The following is a 15,850-nucleotide window of genomic DNA, read 5'->3' on the forward strand; positions in this document are numbered from 1 at the left end:
TCCCAGCACATCAAGGGGCTGGTGAAGACACGGCCACGAGATGCTTTTGGGAAAGCATTTGGGATTCATTTGTGACTGCTCATGCTTCCCTTCCTTCTCCTCTTTGGAGGATGACACAGGGCAGAATGGCATGCCTTCACTAAAGCCTGATTTGTTATGCTTTGGCTGTAATAAAGCGTGTGCCTTGTGCTTGGTGCTGATCCCTGTCCTGTTGATCCTCCTCCCCGTTCCCTCCCAGTGTAACACCCCTGAGCATGACCCATCTCTGCACACCCAGAGGTGTGAGCAGGAAGGGCAGTGGCAGCAGCCCCACGAGCGATGACCCCTCTTTTGTCACAGCCTCCCCAGTTGAGGAGACAGGTCCTTCCTTGTGTAATTGCCCAGCTGGAGTCACCCTGACGCTGTCTCCTGGGTGTCACCCTGGAGGGACAGGCACAGTGAGAGAAGCACAGGGTTTCCGCCGCTTTGTCCGTCATAGCTCATGGTGATTGTGAGCAAAGCCCAGGGTGCTGGGCAGCATAGTCCCCCTGGCCCGCTGCCAAGAGGACTCTGTTCCTGGGTGCACTGGAACCACCAACCTTACAGTTAACAGCCGAACACACTCCCTGCAATCCCAGCTTCCCCCAACCCAGCCTGCGGGCCAGCAGGAGGGTGTGAATGCTGCTTTCTGCTGAGGCTCCCAGGGCACCGGGGGACAACAGGGCTGTGCTTGGCAAGGACATGTCATGGGACGAGAGTCTGTCCCAGCCCTTGGCAGGCTCCGAGGGGATGTAGCTCAGTGGAAGAGCGCCTGCTCCGCATGCAGGAGGTCCTGGGCTCAATCCCCAGCATCTCCAGGGGTGCTTTTGTCCTAAATCTCCATCCCCCCGCAGGGGTGAGGGATGGGGAATGGAGGCATCGCCCCTCTCCACAAATGGTGGGCTCACCCTCTCATGGGATGTCCTACGGCATGTGCAGCTCCCCAGGTAGGAAGTGACCAACCGGCTCACTATCTGAAATGACATCCCTGGGCAAGGGAAGAGGGAGTTAACACTGACACTGCTGGGATATGGTTTTATATGTTGCTACTTTTGCAACAACTTGCTTAGCCAGCAACAGGGAAACAGGCAGGAGCTGCTAGGTCACTGAGTGCATCAAAAAGCCCTCTCAGGAGAGATCACAGCCCTGCGGGACAGGAGGGGCGGCATGTATGAAGGCAACAGGACTGGATGCTGGCTGAGAGGTGTTTTTTAGCTGCAGCAGCAGGATAGGCCTGGACAGGCAGGCAGGCAGGTAGGTGCTGTGAAGGCATCAGGTGCACCTGACCACAGGAGGTGGGAGCTCAGCAGGAGGGAGAGGGGAGGCAGGTGGAGGTGGCCCCTGGGACATTGCTGATGAATCACTTGTGTCCCAGCAGCACCTGGCCAGCAGCAGGTGAGCAGGCACTGGGGTCACCACAGGCAGTGGGAGCTGATTCAGCAGCTGGGGAGGTGGGAGCTGGAGCAGGAGAGGGAGAGGCAGGCAAAAGCACAATGGTGGTGTGTTGCTTGTGAGGACGCGTCCATTACGCTCACCCAAGTGGCCAGCAGTGGGCAGGCAGGCATTGTGAGGTCATCGATGGCATCACAGAGGCTGCCCGCCTCTTGGGAGGAGGCGAGAGGGAGGGACAGGTGAAGGTGACAGGTGACATTGGTGGGTTTGATTGTGAGGTTTCCCCTTTCGCAGCAGCTGATTGGTCAGCAGCAGGTGGGCAGGTATGTGAGCGCCTCAGAGACTTCATGAGGTGGACACGAGAGCCTAGAGGGAGGAATGAGGGAGAGGCAGGTAGCCATGACACTGCTGGCATAGTGACTGTGAAATCACCTCTAGGACGGCAACCTGATTGGCCAGCAGCAGGCAGGCACTGTGAGGTCATCAAGGGGAGGAGAAAGCCCTCAGGAGAGAGGAGAGCTCCTGAAGAGGGCAGAGGCAGGTGAAAGTGGCATGGGTGGGAGCTTGTTTGTGAGGTCACTTCTGTTGCAGCACTCTGACTGGGCAGCAGGCAGGCTGGTGCTGTGAGGTCCTGAGGCAGATCCGAAAACCTTCCCCATGGAGATGAGAGCTCAGGGGGAGGGGAAAGGGAGAGGCAGGTTAGAGGGACCTGTCTGGGATGTTGATTGTGAGGTCAATTCCTTACATCAGCTGCAGTGGCCATTAGCATGTGGGGCAGCAGGGAGGTGTTGTGAGGTCATCAAGAGTGTTGGAAAACTCCCAGCAGCAGAGAGGAGAGCTCAGGTGGAAGAGAGAAGCGAAGCACAGGAAGGTGGGAGGAGGACAGTGCAGGGATGATGATGTTGCTTCCTTTGCCCTGTGGCAAGCTCTTTGGGATTGAAGCTGTAACGGTGCTACAAGGATGACGTTCAGATTTGTGCGATACGGTCCCTTGTCAACCGAAATGGATTATGTGTCCTCTGGAGCAGTCACATAGGACCATGGGCCAGCTGGATAGGAAGGATTCCCTGGCACAACCCCATTCAGGGACTCTCATCCAACCCAGCTGAAGGTGCTGTTGCAAGGACACCTGTGGTGGAGGCTACCATCAACAGCCAGACAGCAGCCAACTATCCTGTTCCAGAGGTTTGGATTCCCCACATGAGCCTTACCCTAAGCAGAAGATCCCAGTGAATTAGATTTTTGTTTTAAAACAAACACTCTGTCCATGACTGTCTGTGAAGCAAATACCTCACTGTGATGCATCACCTTCTGGCACTGGACTCAGGCACTTGCGTGTTGCCCCTCTGCTCCTGCTGTGGGCTCTGCATGGAGCTTCAGAGCAGGCATGCTGTCTCCTACAGCCAAGGCCAGAGATTTGGCTTTGAGTCTGCCTGGCAGGCTTTGGCCTGGCAAATGTCTCCTGGGGATCCCAGAGCCGTCATCCTGGCGATGGAACAGGGCCACGTCTTCATTTTGTCCCTCTTTGTCTGTTTCTGGCCCACGTCCGGGTGTGTGTGCGTAGTGCCATTTCTGCAGCTGAGCAGAGGGGTCCTTGTGCGAGTGCTTGGGGAGAGCATGACCTTGGGTGGGGGCTGAGCCAAGGCTTGCATCTCCCTGTGGGGTGGGGCAGGGCAGGGGCTGGTGCAGCCCCAGGGCTGGCTGAGTGGGTGCTCACCCCAGAGCAGAGGGGTCGACGGGGCAGAGCAGGGAGCCCGTGTTGCTCTTCTCCACCCTTACTGTGAGAAGCCCACGGGAGAAGAGCGTTCCCAGAGTGAGATTCCACGGAGGTGGGTAATGCACGTGGGCACTCTAACCACAACCCCCGTCCCCATGAGAAATCCCCTCTTCTACTGGGCTCAGGCTCCAGCCCTGCATGTCCCACAGGGGGAGATGGGCCAGGACTGGGCAGGAAGGGGGATGTCTCGGTGCAGGGGCTGCAAGCAGGGAGGCTCCAACTCCCAGGGCCAGAGGTGGTGTTTGAGCCCCAGCTCCTCCCAGAGCCCCCATGGTCACCCCACCCCTGCCCTGCCACCCTGGGGATGTGCTTGTGATAGCACGGGTGTCCCCTGGCAGAGAGCAGCGCACGTGCGGCCAGAGCCAGGCAGAGCAGGGCTGCGTCCCCAGGAAGGGCCAGGCAGAGCAGGGCAGACCCTGAGCAGGACCAGTGCAGCCCAGCTCTCCTGCAGCGCAGCCAAGGGCTGGACACGGCCCCAAGTCCTGCGCTCCCCGCAGCCATGCAAGTCCCAGAGCCCAGGCTTGTGCAGGGCCCCTGAGCAGCTCCAAGGGGAGAGCCTGGGAGCACTGAGGGGAAGAGCAAGAGCTGGCCCTTGGCCACACTGTGCTGTGGCCCTGAGGTGTAAATGTCAGCCTCTTCCACAGCTCGGTGGGTGCAGAGCTTCAGGACAGAAGAGGCTGGTGCAGGACCAGGTGCCTGCAGAGCAGGTGCTCCAGCAAGGAGGTGTGTGCCCCAGAGCAAGAGCCCCTCTGCGCCCTCGGGTCCCCCTGCCCTGGCTCACGCAGCCCTGCTGGGACTGAGCCCTGAGGCCAGTGGGACAGAGAAAGGAAAGAGAAAAAGGCAAAGTAAAAAAAAGGGGAGCATAACAACTGCAGTGTAAGGAAGGAAAACTAAAGCCAGGAAAAATTCTGCTCTCAGAACCTGCAAGTCTAGACACAGACTCCCAGACTCTTTTGCATATTGCTTTAGATAGATAGGAATATAGATATACATAACAGCCACAGATATAGATGCATTTGGTGACTCTTTCCCCCATTCCAGGACATCTCTCCGAGTAGCTCAGGTGTCAGCTCAATGAGGGAAAGGAAATGAGCCAGGGCGAAAGAGGAGGGTGTTTCTGTGTGTTTGGCCTCAGTTCCACTGCCTGTCAGTGTGTGGCAAGGGCAACCCATCAGGAAGAGCCAGCAGGGTGCGGAGAGCCCCCGGATGGAGGAGGGAACGCAGTTTGGGTGCCAGATGCTGCACAGCCGTGGAACCCTTTTCCCTGCTCAAGTCCTGTGTGAGAGGTTGCTTGCCTGTGGGCACCAGGGTGCAGCTGGTTAAAAACCTGGCCTAGGAACAGGCTCAGCTCCCATTGGCGCCCGCTTTAGGAACAGACATGAAATCTTCTCACCGTGGACATGTGCCCCTGTGAACATCCTTGGGGCTGGGCCTGTGCCAAGGCTGAGGGCTGAACCATGACTTTGGGCTGGAGCCTGCATGGTGTTGTGATCCCTTCTCCAGCCCACTGCCCTCTCCCTCCTCTGCCTCCTGCACTGCTCAAGGAAACGTCCTCTCTCATCATTGCCTGCTCCCATCCCCTGCACCCTGCACGCAGATATTCCCCTGCACTGACCCAAACTGGTGGCCCAGGTGAGGCAGCTCCTTCTTGTGTCCCTGCAGCCCAGAAGCGGGAGGGCAGAGGGGTGGGGGTGGATGGGAGGCAGGAGGAGGGGGGGGGTCCCCGCGCTGCCCAGGGCCCTGCTGCCTCACAGCCCCTGCCGGGAAGGAGCCAGCTCTGGGCTGTGCCAGGAGTGCTCGGGGCTCTGTGAGTACCATGGCAGCCAGGAGCAGCCCCCAGGAAGGGGAGAGCCTGTGGAGGTGGAGGAGGGGAAATCCCAGGCCCTGCACCCGAGCAAGCTGCTCTGTGCCATGCACTGGGGCAGCAGGAAGCAGAGCTCCCTCCCAGCCACTCTGGGGAGGTGATCCCCAGGCAATGAGCCCCTCCCTCTGGGGCTGGCTGGGGTGTTCAGGGCCCTGCTCTCACCTCTGGCTCCCGCCTGTGCGACTACAGCCCAGGGCTAAACCTGTCACTGCACTTCTGCGGTGGTCTCTGTGCCTTGGGACCAGGGTGGCCCAGGCAGAGCCCCCGGGAAAGGAGCAAGCAGGGCCACTCCTAGGCTGTGGACGCTGGCCCTCCCTTCCCAGAGGGGCGTTACGGGACCCTACAGAGAGACCCATTTTGGCTGGAAACTGTGTGTGTGGTTTCCAGGATGGAAATGTCTCCGCCAGCAGGAATACTCTCCAGCTGGGCTGGTCACCAGTATCCCACTCCAGGGACCACGGACACTTGCAGGTGCCCAGCCTGTCCCCGAGCCTGCTGCTCCTGAGACGTGCCCCTTCCCCACTGCCGGGTCTTGGTGCTTTGCTCTCCCTGATCAGCCTCAGGGAGACACCCTGACCCCTGGGAAGGGAAGCACCACATCTGGCTCAAAACCCCAAAGGCTTTCATAAGAACAAATAGCAACGAGCAGTGTAAAAGTAGAGAATTAAAAATAGAGGGAACACAGAGCTCTTTCTGCTACCGCTGTGAGAAGGGAGACTGGTCTCTGGCACTGCAGACGGGCCCTGCAGATGCCCCCAGCAGGGGAGAGGGGTTTTGGAAGGGTCCATCGCCAGGGGGTGCTGCATGCTTTGTGGGTGTTGGTGCTGCACCTGGCTGTGGGCATGACAGGAGGAGCCATGGGGGACCCCAGAGGAGGAGACACCGAGGAACTTGTGGGGGGACCCAGAGGAAGCATCGTGCACCTCGCCAAGGACCCCATGCCCCAGAAGAGCTGTGGGGGACCCCTACGTCCTAGAGGAGGAGGAAGAGGAGGCACCGGTCTGGAGGCAACACTGCTGGAGACATCCAGAGCCCTGTATGGATTGTGGGTGTCTGGGGAGATGCTGGAGGTGCTGGGCATGGGACGCAGCGCCACATGCAGGATTGGGGAGCCCTGTGGCTCAGGGGCAACTGTATGGGGGAGGGGGGGAGCAGGGCTTGAGGAGGCTCTGTGGGGATTCAGACCGGCCATTCTTGGGGTACTAAGGAGCGCCAAAAGGTGCACAGAGGGACCTGGGGCGTACCGAAAGGGGCACAGATGTGCCCTGATGGGACTGCAGGGCGACTCACATGCCTTCAGATGCCCCAGAGGTGGTGGTGAGTGCAGCAGCTTGCTTGCTTTGCCTTTGGGTTTGCCGCAGGGCCCCACAAGCACGCACACTCCCATGCCCTCCGTCCCCTCCTGCTCTCCAGCTGTATCCGCCTGCTCTCCATGGCATCTGTGCTCCTCCTCCCACACTCACCCTGCAGCCCTCACCAGCCCCATCTGCCCCAGCCTTCCAGGTGAGCACAAGACAAAGCTTTTTAATACGGGCATGGGCAAACACAGGAACAGGACTTCCCAGGCAGACTGTGGTGTCTTCATCCTTGTGCAAGCCCAGTGGGACGTGGCCCGGAGGCACCTGCTCTGCTGAATGTGCTCTGCACAGGGGGCGGGCTGGCAGTTGGGGGACGCCGAATTATGGGATGCTCAGTCCGCGCCGGCCCCTGGGCCTGGGTGCCACCGCTGCCAGGCTCTCCGCAGACGGGCGCGCAGGGCTTGGAAGGGGAAGCCTGGTGGCGGTGCTTTCCTGGGCGCTCGGAGGACGAAGACTGTGGATATTGCCAGGCAGCGGACTGTGGGGCTGCTGTCCTTGTCCAAGCGCTGAAGGACTGAGATGGGAGGAAAGAGAGCAGCGATCAAGCCCTGTATCAGCAGAGACCCCAGGCCCCTCCTCAAGAGAGGGCCAAGAGAGAGCAGGGCACAAGGGGATCTGTCTGTGCTCAGTGATCCCCCAGATGCCCCCCAGATTCCCTTCAGGAAAGGTATGCAAGAGCCCTCCGGCCTGGCGCAGGCCATGGGTGCCCTCTGCATAGTCAAAAACACCGGCCCTCAAATACGCCGGACATTCCCTCCGTCTCCAGCCCCGGCCTCCTCCCGCCAGCCCCGGCCGACCCCGCGTGCCCTACGCACGGCTGCACATCTCCTCCAGCTCCTCTTCGCGCCAGTCCAGGAGCTGAGCAGCAAGCCCTAGGCACACACAGCCCATCACAAGGTGAGACCCAGCCAGGGGAGAGGGATTTGGGGCTGGGGAGAGAGACGTGGGCAGTGGGGAGACGGACCTGGGCACTGGGAGAGGAACCTAGCGCTGGGGAGAGAGACGTGGGCAGTGGGGAGACGGACCTGGGCACTGGGACAGGAACCTAGCGCTTGGGAGAGGGACTCAGGGGCAGTGGGGAGACGGATCTAGAGAGTGGGAAGAGGGTCCCACATGTTGGGGAGAAGGATCCAAGCATTAAGGAGTGGGTCCTGGGGGGTTGGGGAGGGGGAGCCAGGGGCTGGGGAGAGGGAGCCAGGGGCTGGGGAGAGGGACATGGGCACTTGGGAGAGGGACATGGGGCCTGAGGAGAAGGACCTTGGGGCTGGGGAGTGGGTTGTGGGTGTCCGGAGGGGTCTCACCGATGAAGCGCACAGCCTGCTCGCGCAGAGTGGCCCGGGGGTCCTCCAGGTACCGGCAGCTGCAGCTGACATACTCGCTGGCTATTGGCCCAGCCTTCCGCAGCTGCAGAGACCCCCCAGTACAGGTGTTGGCACTGCCAGGCCTGTCCCCCTCCCTGGGACACCCGCCCCCCTCTCTAGGACAGGCGTTGGCAACTTTGGGCCCATCCCCCCTCCCAGGACAGGCGCGGGCACAACCGGGACAGGGGCTAACACAGCTGGGACACGTGCTGTCACTGCTGGAAAAGGTGTTGGCACAGAAGGGACAGTGGCTGGCACCAGCAGCACTGCCAGGAGAGGTGCTGGCACCTCCAGGACATTCCCAGCGGGTACAGCTGGGAGAGAGGCTGGCTCCACCAGGAAAGATGCTGGCACGGGGGCTGGCTCCACCAGGAGAGGTGCTGGCACCGTTGGGACGGGGGCCAGCACCACCAGGTCAGGCCTGCCACTGCTTGGGCCTCCTCACCAGGCATTCGCCGATGTGCCAGGTCTGCACCGTCTTGGCCAGCTTCCGGAGCTGCTTCCAGCTGAGGAGCTTTGCGGCCTCCACGAGGGCTGTCTGGGCAGCCTGGGGAGGAGTGGGGAGATGGGCGATGGCACCGTGGCCAGGCCGGAGCCACCCCATGGCCACTGCCTGGGGTGCCTACCACGGTGGCCTCATGGCCCGCCACGGTGCCCTGTACCTGTGCCACACCGAGGTGTGGGTCACTCAGATGGAAGAAGAGGGGCAGCAGCCCCTGGCGTGCCAGCTGCTTCATCTGCTGCCTCTCGCTGCCTACTGTCCGGCCCAGCAGCTCCCCAAAGAGCCGCATGGCCAGTTCCCGCACCGTGCTGACCTCCTGCGGGGGCAAGCACAGCAACCTCAGCCGCGGTGGGCGGGGGGAGAACCACAAAGGGCCTCCTACCAGCTCCCCACCACCATCCTCACGTTGGGAAAGAGGGGCAGGAGGTCGTGGGCCAGCTGCACAGCCAGGGGGCTGATTTGCCGCGGCTCGGCGTGGTGCAGCACGTTGCGCAGCACGGCCAGGGCCTTGGCGTCCATCTCCCCATCGGCATCCTGCAGCCGCTCCACCACATCTGGGATCACCTTCAGCATCTTCCTTGCCTGCAGGGAGACATGCAGCATTTTCCTCATTCCACTGGTGGCAGAAGTGCTCGGGACACAGGCACCGGCGGCGAGAGCTCACTCACTGTGGAGGGTCTTCCAGAGAGGGTGAGGAGGCCACGGAGTGCCAGCCAGCGCATGACCTGGCGCTCATTGCCCAGCCGCACCTGGCAGAGGCTCAGCGCCACCTCATCGGCCAGCACACACAGATCGGGACACCGCAGCAGCTGCAACGGCAAAGGGCCGGGGTGGCACAGGGACTCATGGCCACCCCCAGGACTAGGACCCCAGTGCGTGATATGGCATCCCTGCTGCCACCTCCCACTTGGCCCAGCCCCAGCCCCAGCCCCAGCAGCAGCGCTGCATCCCCAGCCCCACGCCCTACCCCTTGTCCTCATCCTCACCCCCCGGCCCTAGCCCCGGCCCCACGTCCCCAGCCTGGGCCACAGCCCCTCTTCTCCAGCCCCATCTGAATCCCCTCAGCCATGACCCCCACCCCACCCCCCGTCCCTATCCCCACATCCTACCTCGATGAGGAAGGCCATAGAGGGGATCTCCAGGCACTTGTCCTTGTCCCTCAGGGCCAGGCTGAGGTTCAGGAAGATCTTGGCACGCTCCTCCAGAGGGTTCCCCTGCATCTGCCTGGCAATGGACAGGAGAGGCAGCATGGCAGCCAAGACAGATGGGCAAACTGCACCAGGAGCCCGTGGGGCCACCAGAGTGGGATGAGGGGCCAGGGAGGGCAGGGGGCTCACCTGGCCAGCAAGGCAACCCCTGTCAGGTGGGTCCCGGGCCGACTGATCATCTCCCAGCCGCCCTGCCCTTCCATGGCAGTGACCTGCTCCCCGTAGCCAGTGCAGCACAGCAGGGCCTGCATGGCTTGCACGGCCACCCTGCCCGGGGAAAAGAGCACTGGTTTATCACTCCGTACTCTGGCATGGGCAGCAGGGGACGGGCCTGGGGGACTGGGTACCTGACAGGCCTGGGAGGCATGAGTTTGCCCTCGTGGTTGAAGGCAGGGATGTCCTCTTGCGCCTCGATGAGGGCAAAGGACAGCTGGAAGAGGAGGGCCAGGAAGAGGCGGGGGAAGAGCGCCTTCACCTCCTGTTTGCAAGTGTGCTGCAGGAGGATGATGTTCAGTGCCCGGGTCACCTGCAAAAAAAAGTCAATGACAGCCCTTGCTAGTACCACAGCTACATGCACGACGAGGCCTCCCTCTGGGGCAACTCACAGTCAGCGGGAGGATGCAGGTGAGGTCCTGCGCGGTGGTGCCTGGCTTGCAGAGGGGCCGGTGCTGCAGCATGCAGAGCAGCTCCTGCAGCACCCTCTCAGCTGCCAGCGACTGGGAGACCATCAGCACCCACATGGCCACGGCAACACTGTGAACCCGAGCCAGAAAGGCTTGGCTCAGCATCCCATGATCCCGCTCACCCGTTCCGGGGCTGGCCGACCCGGTGGCTCTACGAGGCCTGGAGGGAGCCCAGCTCCAGCCCTGGGGCTGCTGCACTCAGGCTGGCAACGTGGCAGGCGTACCTGTCACAGGCTGGGGAGCAGCTCAGCAGGCCAGTGACCACTTCACTCGGGTAGCGGCATGCCAGGTGGAGAAGGAAGGGCTTGAGGATGTCCTGGGCTGCGGCCTCACGGATGCACGGCAGGTTCTCATAGATATGCACCACAGCCAGCTGCACCTGCAAGGGACACGGGTTGGCAGCAGCTTGCTGCCACAGGGAAACCGCTGCCAGATTCACACTCTGCTTGAGAGCCCTGGGTTTGAGGACCATTGCCAGCGGGCTGGAGGCTTACGTGCTCTGGCTTGGCGGCGCAGTATCCCATCATATCCTCGAGCATACGGGTTGCCGCTGCGGTGTCATAGGCACTCGTGCTTTTCATGCCCTCGAGGGCCACGAGGACCGCATCTGTCTGCGAGGCCTCCTGCGAGGCCTCCGTGGAGCAGCTGCGGGGTCCGTCCTCCTTCTTGACCCAGGCCTCCATGGGGCGGCTGGGGGGACGGTCCTCATCCCCAGCCCATACCGCCGTGGGGCAGCGAGGGGGTCTCTGCACCATGCTGGGGCCGGGGCCCAGGCGAGACACAAAGACACAGTGGGGAAGGCGAGGTCCTTCACGGGGCCGTGGGGCCACGCCGGGGGGTGGCTGAGGGAGCTCCCTGGGGAGATCCCAGCCGTCTCCTCCCCACGCACTGAGGTGACACCGTGGGGCACCAGGTGACACCGTGGAGACCATGGGGGTCACAATGGGGGGGGTGGCAGGAGTCACAAAGGGCCCCGACATCACCCTTGGCTGGTCTCTGCTGCAGCTCCCGGCAGCAATGTGTCCCCAGGGGCTGGCTGGGGGGTGGGTTGGCGGCGGGGGCGGGCGCTGCTCGTTCGCTAATCACACAAGTGTCCCCTGTGAAGGGCCACCTCTGAGCCGCAGGTTGCCGTGTGGTTCTGAAAAGGGGAGGTTGGTGAGGGGTCCCCAGGTCCCCAGGGGCAGCCAGGGGGCTGGGGCACCTGAGGGCAGCTGGGGCAGGGGCAGCCATGGGGCAAACTGGCGGGGGGAGGAGGCCTAGGTGACCCTGACCCAGGGCAAGCAGGTGCCCCCCGTTGCTGCCCTAAAGCTCCCACTGACACCCCAAATAGCTCCAAACCATTCCCAAACCTTCCTAAAAGCCTCAAATACCCCCAGACTGCTCAAGTGCCCCCCCTCCAAGACCCAGAAAGACACACTGAAACCTGCCACAGAGGCTCCAAAATGCCTTCAGACTTTGCTTCCGAGGGCCAAAATCCGCCCAATAGCCCACACTGCTGCCTAAACACCCCCAAAACTTCCACAGGGCCCCCAGACATGCAAATCCTGCCCCGGGGCTGGTACTGGCAGCAGACAGGAGGGCTCCCCGCCACCTACTTCCCTCCAGGTCTTGCTGCCCTGAGAGGGAGACCACGATTGAGGGTTCCCCCCTTTCCCTAGCACTGGCAATTCCCCTCCATCCCTCCCTCCTCTTTTGCCCTTCTGCCCCTCTGCATGCCCCGTACCTCTCCATGCCTGCCCACCTCTCCGTCTGTCCCTGCCTCCAGCTACCACACTGCTCTTCCCCCATCTGTCTGCCTCTGTCTGCCTCTCCATGCCCCTCTTTCCTCTTTTCTCTCTCTCTGTCCAACTCCCCCCTCCATCTTTTCTCTCTCTCTATTCCTCTGTCCACCTCTACATCCCTCTTCTCTTCTCTTCTGCTCCCCATTCTCTGTGCGGTCCTGCATCCTTCCCTCAGCTCCCCCTCTCCCTCTTTTTCTCTGGGCCTCCATCCTTCTCTTTCTTTCCCCATCCCTCCTCCCAGCTCTCTCTCCCTCTCCCTCTGTCCAGCTCTGGCAGGCCCTGGCACCATGGGGCACACACCCACCTCGGCTGGGATGGAGGAAGAGTCTGGGCAGGGTGAGTGGGGCCTTCAGCACTCACAAGGATATACCCTGTCTCTTCCTTTCTCTTCCTCTTGTAAAGCAGAGGAGCGGAGGTTGAACCTCGAGTATCATTACATGAAGAGCACACAACCAGCCTGCGCCTGTAGCCAAGCAGTACTTGAGATGCCCTACTCCAAGGCACTATTTCCCGTGAGATATTTACCTGGCAATTTAAAACGTTCAGCAGGACTACAAGTACATTTTTGGAAAGAGGGTCTCAAGTGAAAACATTTAAAAGTTTGTTTCTTAGGATAATTCTGAACACAAATGTGAAGAACCACTTATGATTGGTTTGAATGTTATTGTTTTGATAATAGATTTTCCAGTGTTAATGGTTAGCATTGTTTTGGCGATGGTTGGTGTTTTGATGATGGTAAATTGCATCCGATGGTAGGTATAGTCCGAGCACTGAAGGCTTCTCTCAGTAAGCTCTGCATCTGAAAGACCAAAAGGAAGCAATGTCATTCCCTGTCATGATATGCAGCATAAAACTATCTGGTTGAGGGTTTGATTTCTAAGCAGCAAAGGCTTGAACCTCCAAGCACCTTGATCTGCTCGGTGTCTGCAGGGATGAACTGACTCGAGAGGAAGGCTTCCAAAAGCCTTCCCCTCACTGAAAACTGACTGCATTCCGGTCAGTGCACTGCACTGAGGATTACGGTAAAACTAGCTGCTTTGATAGCAGCACATGGTAGACCTTAGCTAAGTGAAATTTGGTGGAAGTTTTGCCTAGAGGCTAAACATGATGGCACCCTTGTTTTACCAGTGATTTTGCAGTCCAGCTGAAAAGAGGGGGAGACATGAGAAACACCTAGTTAAGAATCATGGGGAAATGGTTGATTATGCTGTAATCCTTGCTAATTTGTAACCCTTCTCTTGATATTTATCTTTGGCCTTCTTCTCCTTCTTGACTTTCTTGTCTTTTTTTCATTTCTGATGACCTGAAAGCTCTTTGTCCCTCTTTCTGTGAGTTTTTCCCCTATTTGGCCAGATTTGTTTTCTTTTGCTGGGAGAGGACGGAGCTGTCCATCCAAGCAAAGTGTTTGTCTTACCGGCTTTGAGCATGAGCTTGAAAACGCTTGTCTGTAGGGACGCTGACTGCAGGACAGTCACTGCTCCAGAAGACTCCTTCCAGCCTGGTTTTGATCCAGGAGCAGGGAGAGTCTTGGACGAGGATGGGATTTGAGCCCATGTGCACAGCGTAGAATAGATTAGCAGTGCATCACGGTAACGTCTTGGCCACCTCTTTGCCAACAACTTTGTTGTTGTCAGTTTGTGCCTTTCAGCTTTGGATAAAACAAATCCAGCTAGGCTGTGTTCTTTGGGACTTGTGGTTTTGTTTTGGAGCATCAGGGCCGACCCTGCAGGGGTGGCTTCTCGACCGCAGGGAGAAGTCTGAACGACGTGCCCTGTGTTCTTGTAGGCAAGCACTGCATCACACAGACCCCACGCGCTCTCGTCTGGTGTGGGGATGGGAATTTCCCCTTTTCCTCCTGGGTTTCCCAGATCAGTTTGTGCGAGTGGAAAAGAGCATTCCCTGGTGAGCAGGGCAGGCGCGGGAAGGCTCCCAGCACATCAAGGGGCTGGTGAAGACACGGCCACGAGATGCTTTTGGGAAAGCATTTGGGATTCATTTGTGACTGCTCATGCTTCCCTTCCTTCTCCTCTTTGGAGGATGACACAGGGCAGAATGGCATGCCTTCACTAAAGCCTGATTTGTTATGCTTTGGCTGTAATAAAGCGTGTGCCTTGTGCTTGGTGCTGATCCCTGTCCTGTTGATCCTCCTCCCCGTTCCCTCCCAGTGTAACACCCCTGAGCATGACCCATCTCTGCACACCCAGAGGTGTGAGCAGGAAGGGCAGTGGCAGCAGCCCCACGAGCGATGACCCCTCTTTTGTCACAGCCTCCCCAGTTGAGGAGACAGGTCCTTCCTTGTGTAATTGCCCAGCTGGAGTCACCCTGACGCTGTCTCCTGGGTGTCACCCTGGAAGGACAGGCACAGTGAGAGAAGCACAGGGTTTCCGCCGCTTTGTCCGTCATAGCTCATGGTGATTGTGAGCAAAGCCCAGGGTGCTGGGCAGCATAGTCCCCCTGGCCCGCTGCCAAGAGGACTCTGTTCCTGGGTGCACTGGAACCACCAACCTTACAGTTAACAGCCGAACACACTCCCTGCAATCCCAGCTTCCCCCAACCCAGCCTGCGGGCCAGCAGGAGGGTGTGAATGCTGCTTTCTGCTGAGGCTCCCAGGGCACCGGGGGACAACAGGGCTGTGCTTGGCAAGGACATGTCATGGGACGAGAGTCTGTCCCAGCCCTTGGCAGGCTCCGAGGGGATGTAGCTCAGTGGAAGAGCGCCTGCTCCGCATGCAGGAGGTCCTGGGCTCAATCCCCAGCATCTCCAGGGGTGCTTTTGTCCTAAATCTCCATCCCCCCGCAGGGGTGAGGGATGGGGAATGGAGGCATCGCCCCTCTCCACAAATGGTGGGCTCACCCTCTCATGGGATGTCCTACGGCATGTGCAGCTCCCCAGGTAGGAAGTGACCAACCGGCTCACTATCTGAAATGACATCCCTGGGCAAGGGAAGAGGGAGTTAACACTGACACTGCTGGGATATGGTTTTATATGTTGCTACTTTTGCAACAACTTGCTTAGCCAGCAACAGGGAAACAGGCAGGAGCTGCTAGGTCACTGAGTGCATCAAAAAGCCCTCTCAGGAGAGATCACAGCCCTGCGGGACAGGAGGGGCGGCATGTATGAAGGCAACAGGACTGGATGCTGGCTGAGAGGTGTTTTTTAGCTGCAGCAGCAGGATAGGCCTGGACAGGCAGGCAGGCAGGTAGGTGCTGTGAAGGCATCAGGTGCACCTGACCACAGGAGGTGGGAGCTCAGCAGGAGGGAGAGGGGAGGCAGGTGGAGGTGGCCCCTGGGACATTGCTGATGAATCACTTGTGTCCCAGCAGCACCTGGCCAGCAGCAGGTGAGCAGGCACTGGGGTCACCACAGGCAGTGGGAGCTGATTCAGCAGCTGGGGAGGTGGGAGCTGGAGCAGGAGAGGGAGAGGCAGGCAAAAGCACAATGGTGGTGTGTTGCTTGTGAGGACGCGTCCATTACGCTCACCCAAGTGGCCAGCAGTGGGCAGGCAGGCATTGTGAGGTCATCGATGGCATCACAGAGGCTGCCCGCCTCTTGGGAGGAGGCGAGAGGGAGGGACAGGTGAAGGTGACAGGTGACATTGGTGGGTTTGATTGTGAGGTTTCCCCTTTCGCAGCAGCTGATTGGTCAGCAGCAGGTGGGCAGGTATGTGAGCGCCTCAGAGACTTCATGAGGTGGACACGAGAGCCTAGAGGGAGGAATGAGGGAGAGGCAGGTAGCCATGACACTGCTGGCATAGTGACTGTGAAATCACCTCTAGGACGGCAACCTGATTGGCCAGCAGCAGGCAGGCAGGCAGGCACTGTGAGGTCATCAAGGGGAGGAGAAAGCCCTCAGGAGAGAGGAGAGCTCCTGAAGAGGGCAGAGGCAGGTGAAAGTGGCATGGGTGGG

The 15,850-nt window shown here is 59.9% G+C and overlaps 2 non-coding genes across 2 annotated transcripts; both read left to right on the forward strand.

Moving 5' to 3' along the window:
- Positions 1 to 764: 764 nt before the first annotated feature.
- Positions 765 to 836, forward strand: TRNAA-CGC (transfer RNA alanine (anticodon CGC)). The gene has a single exon. It is a non-coding gene; the product is annotated as a tRNA-Ala (tRNA).
- Positions 837 to 14,635: 13,799 nt separating this feature from the next.
- Positions 14,636 to 14,707, forward strand: TRNAA-CGC (transfer RNA alanine (anticodon CGC)). Its single transcript has one exon. It is a non-coding gene; the product is annotated as a tRNA-Ala (tRNA).
- Positions 14,708 to 15,850: the final 1,143 nt, after the last annotated feature.

This window comes from Struthio camelus, chromosome 22, assembly GCF_040807025.1.
Source record: "Struthio camelus isolate bStrCam1 chromosome 22, bStrCam1.hap1, whole genome shotgun sequence".
In the NCBI taxonomy this organism is placed as follows: domain Eukaryota; kingdom Metazoa; phylum Chordata; class Aves; order Struthioniformes; family Struthionidae; genus Struthio; species Struthio camelus.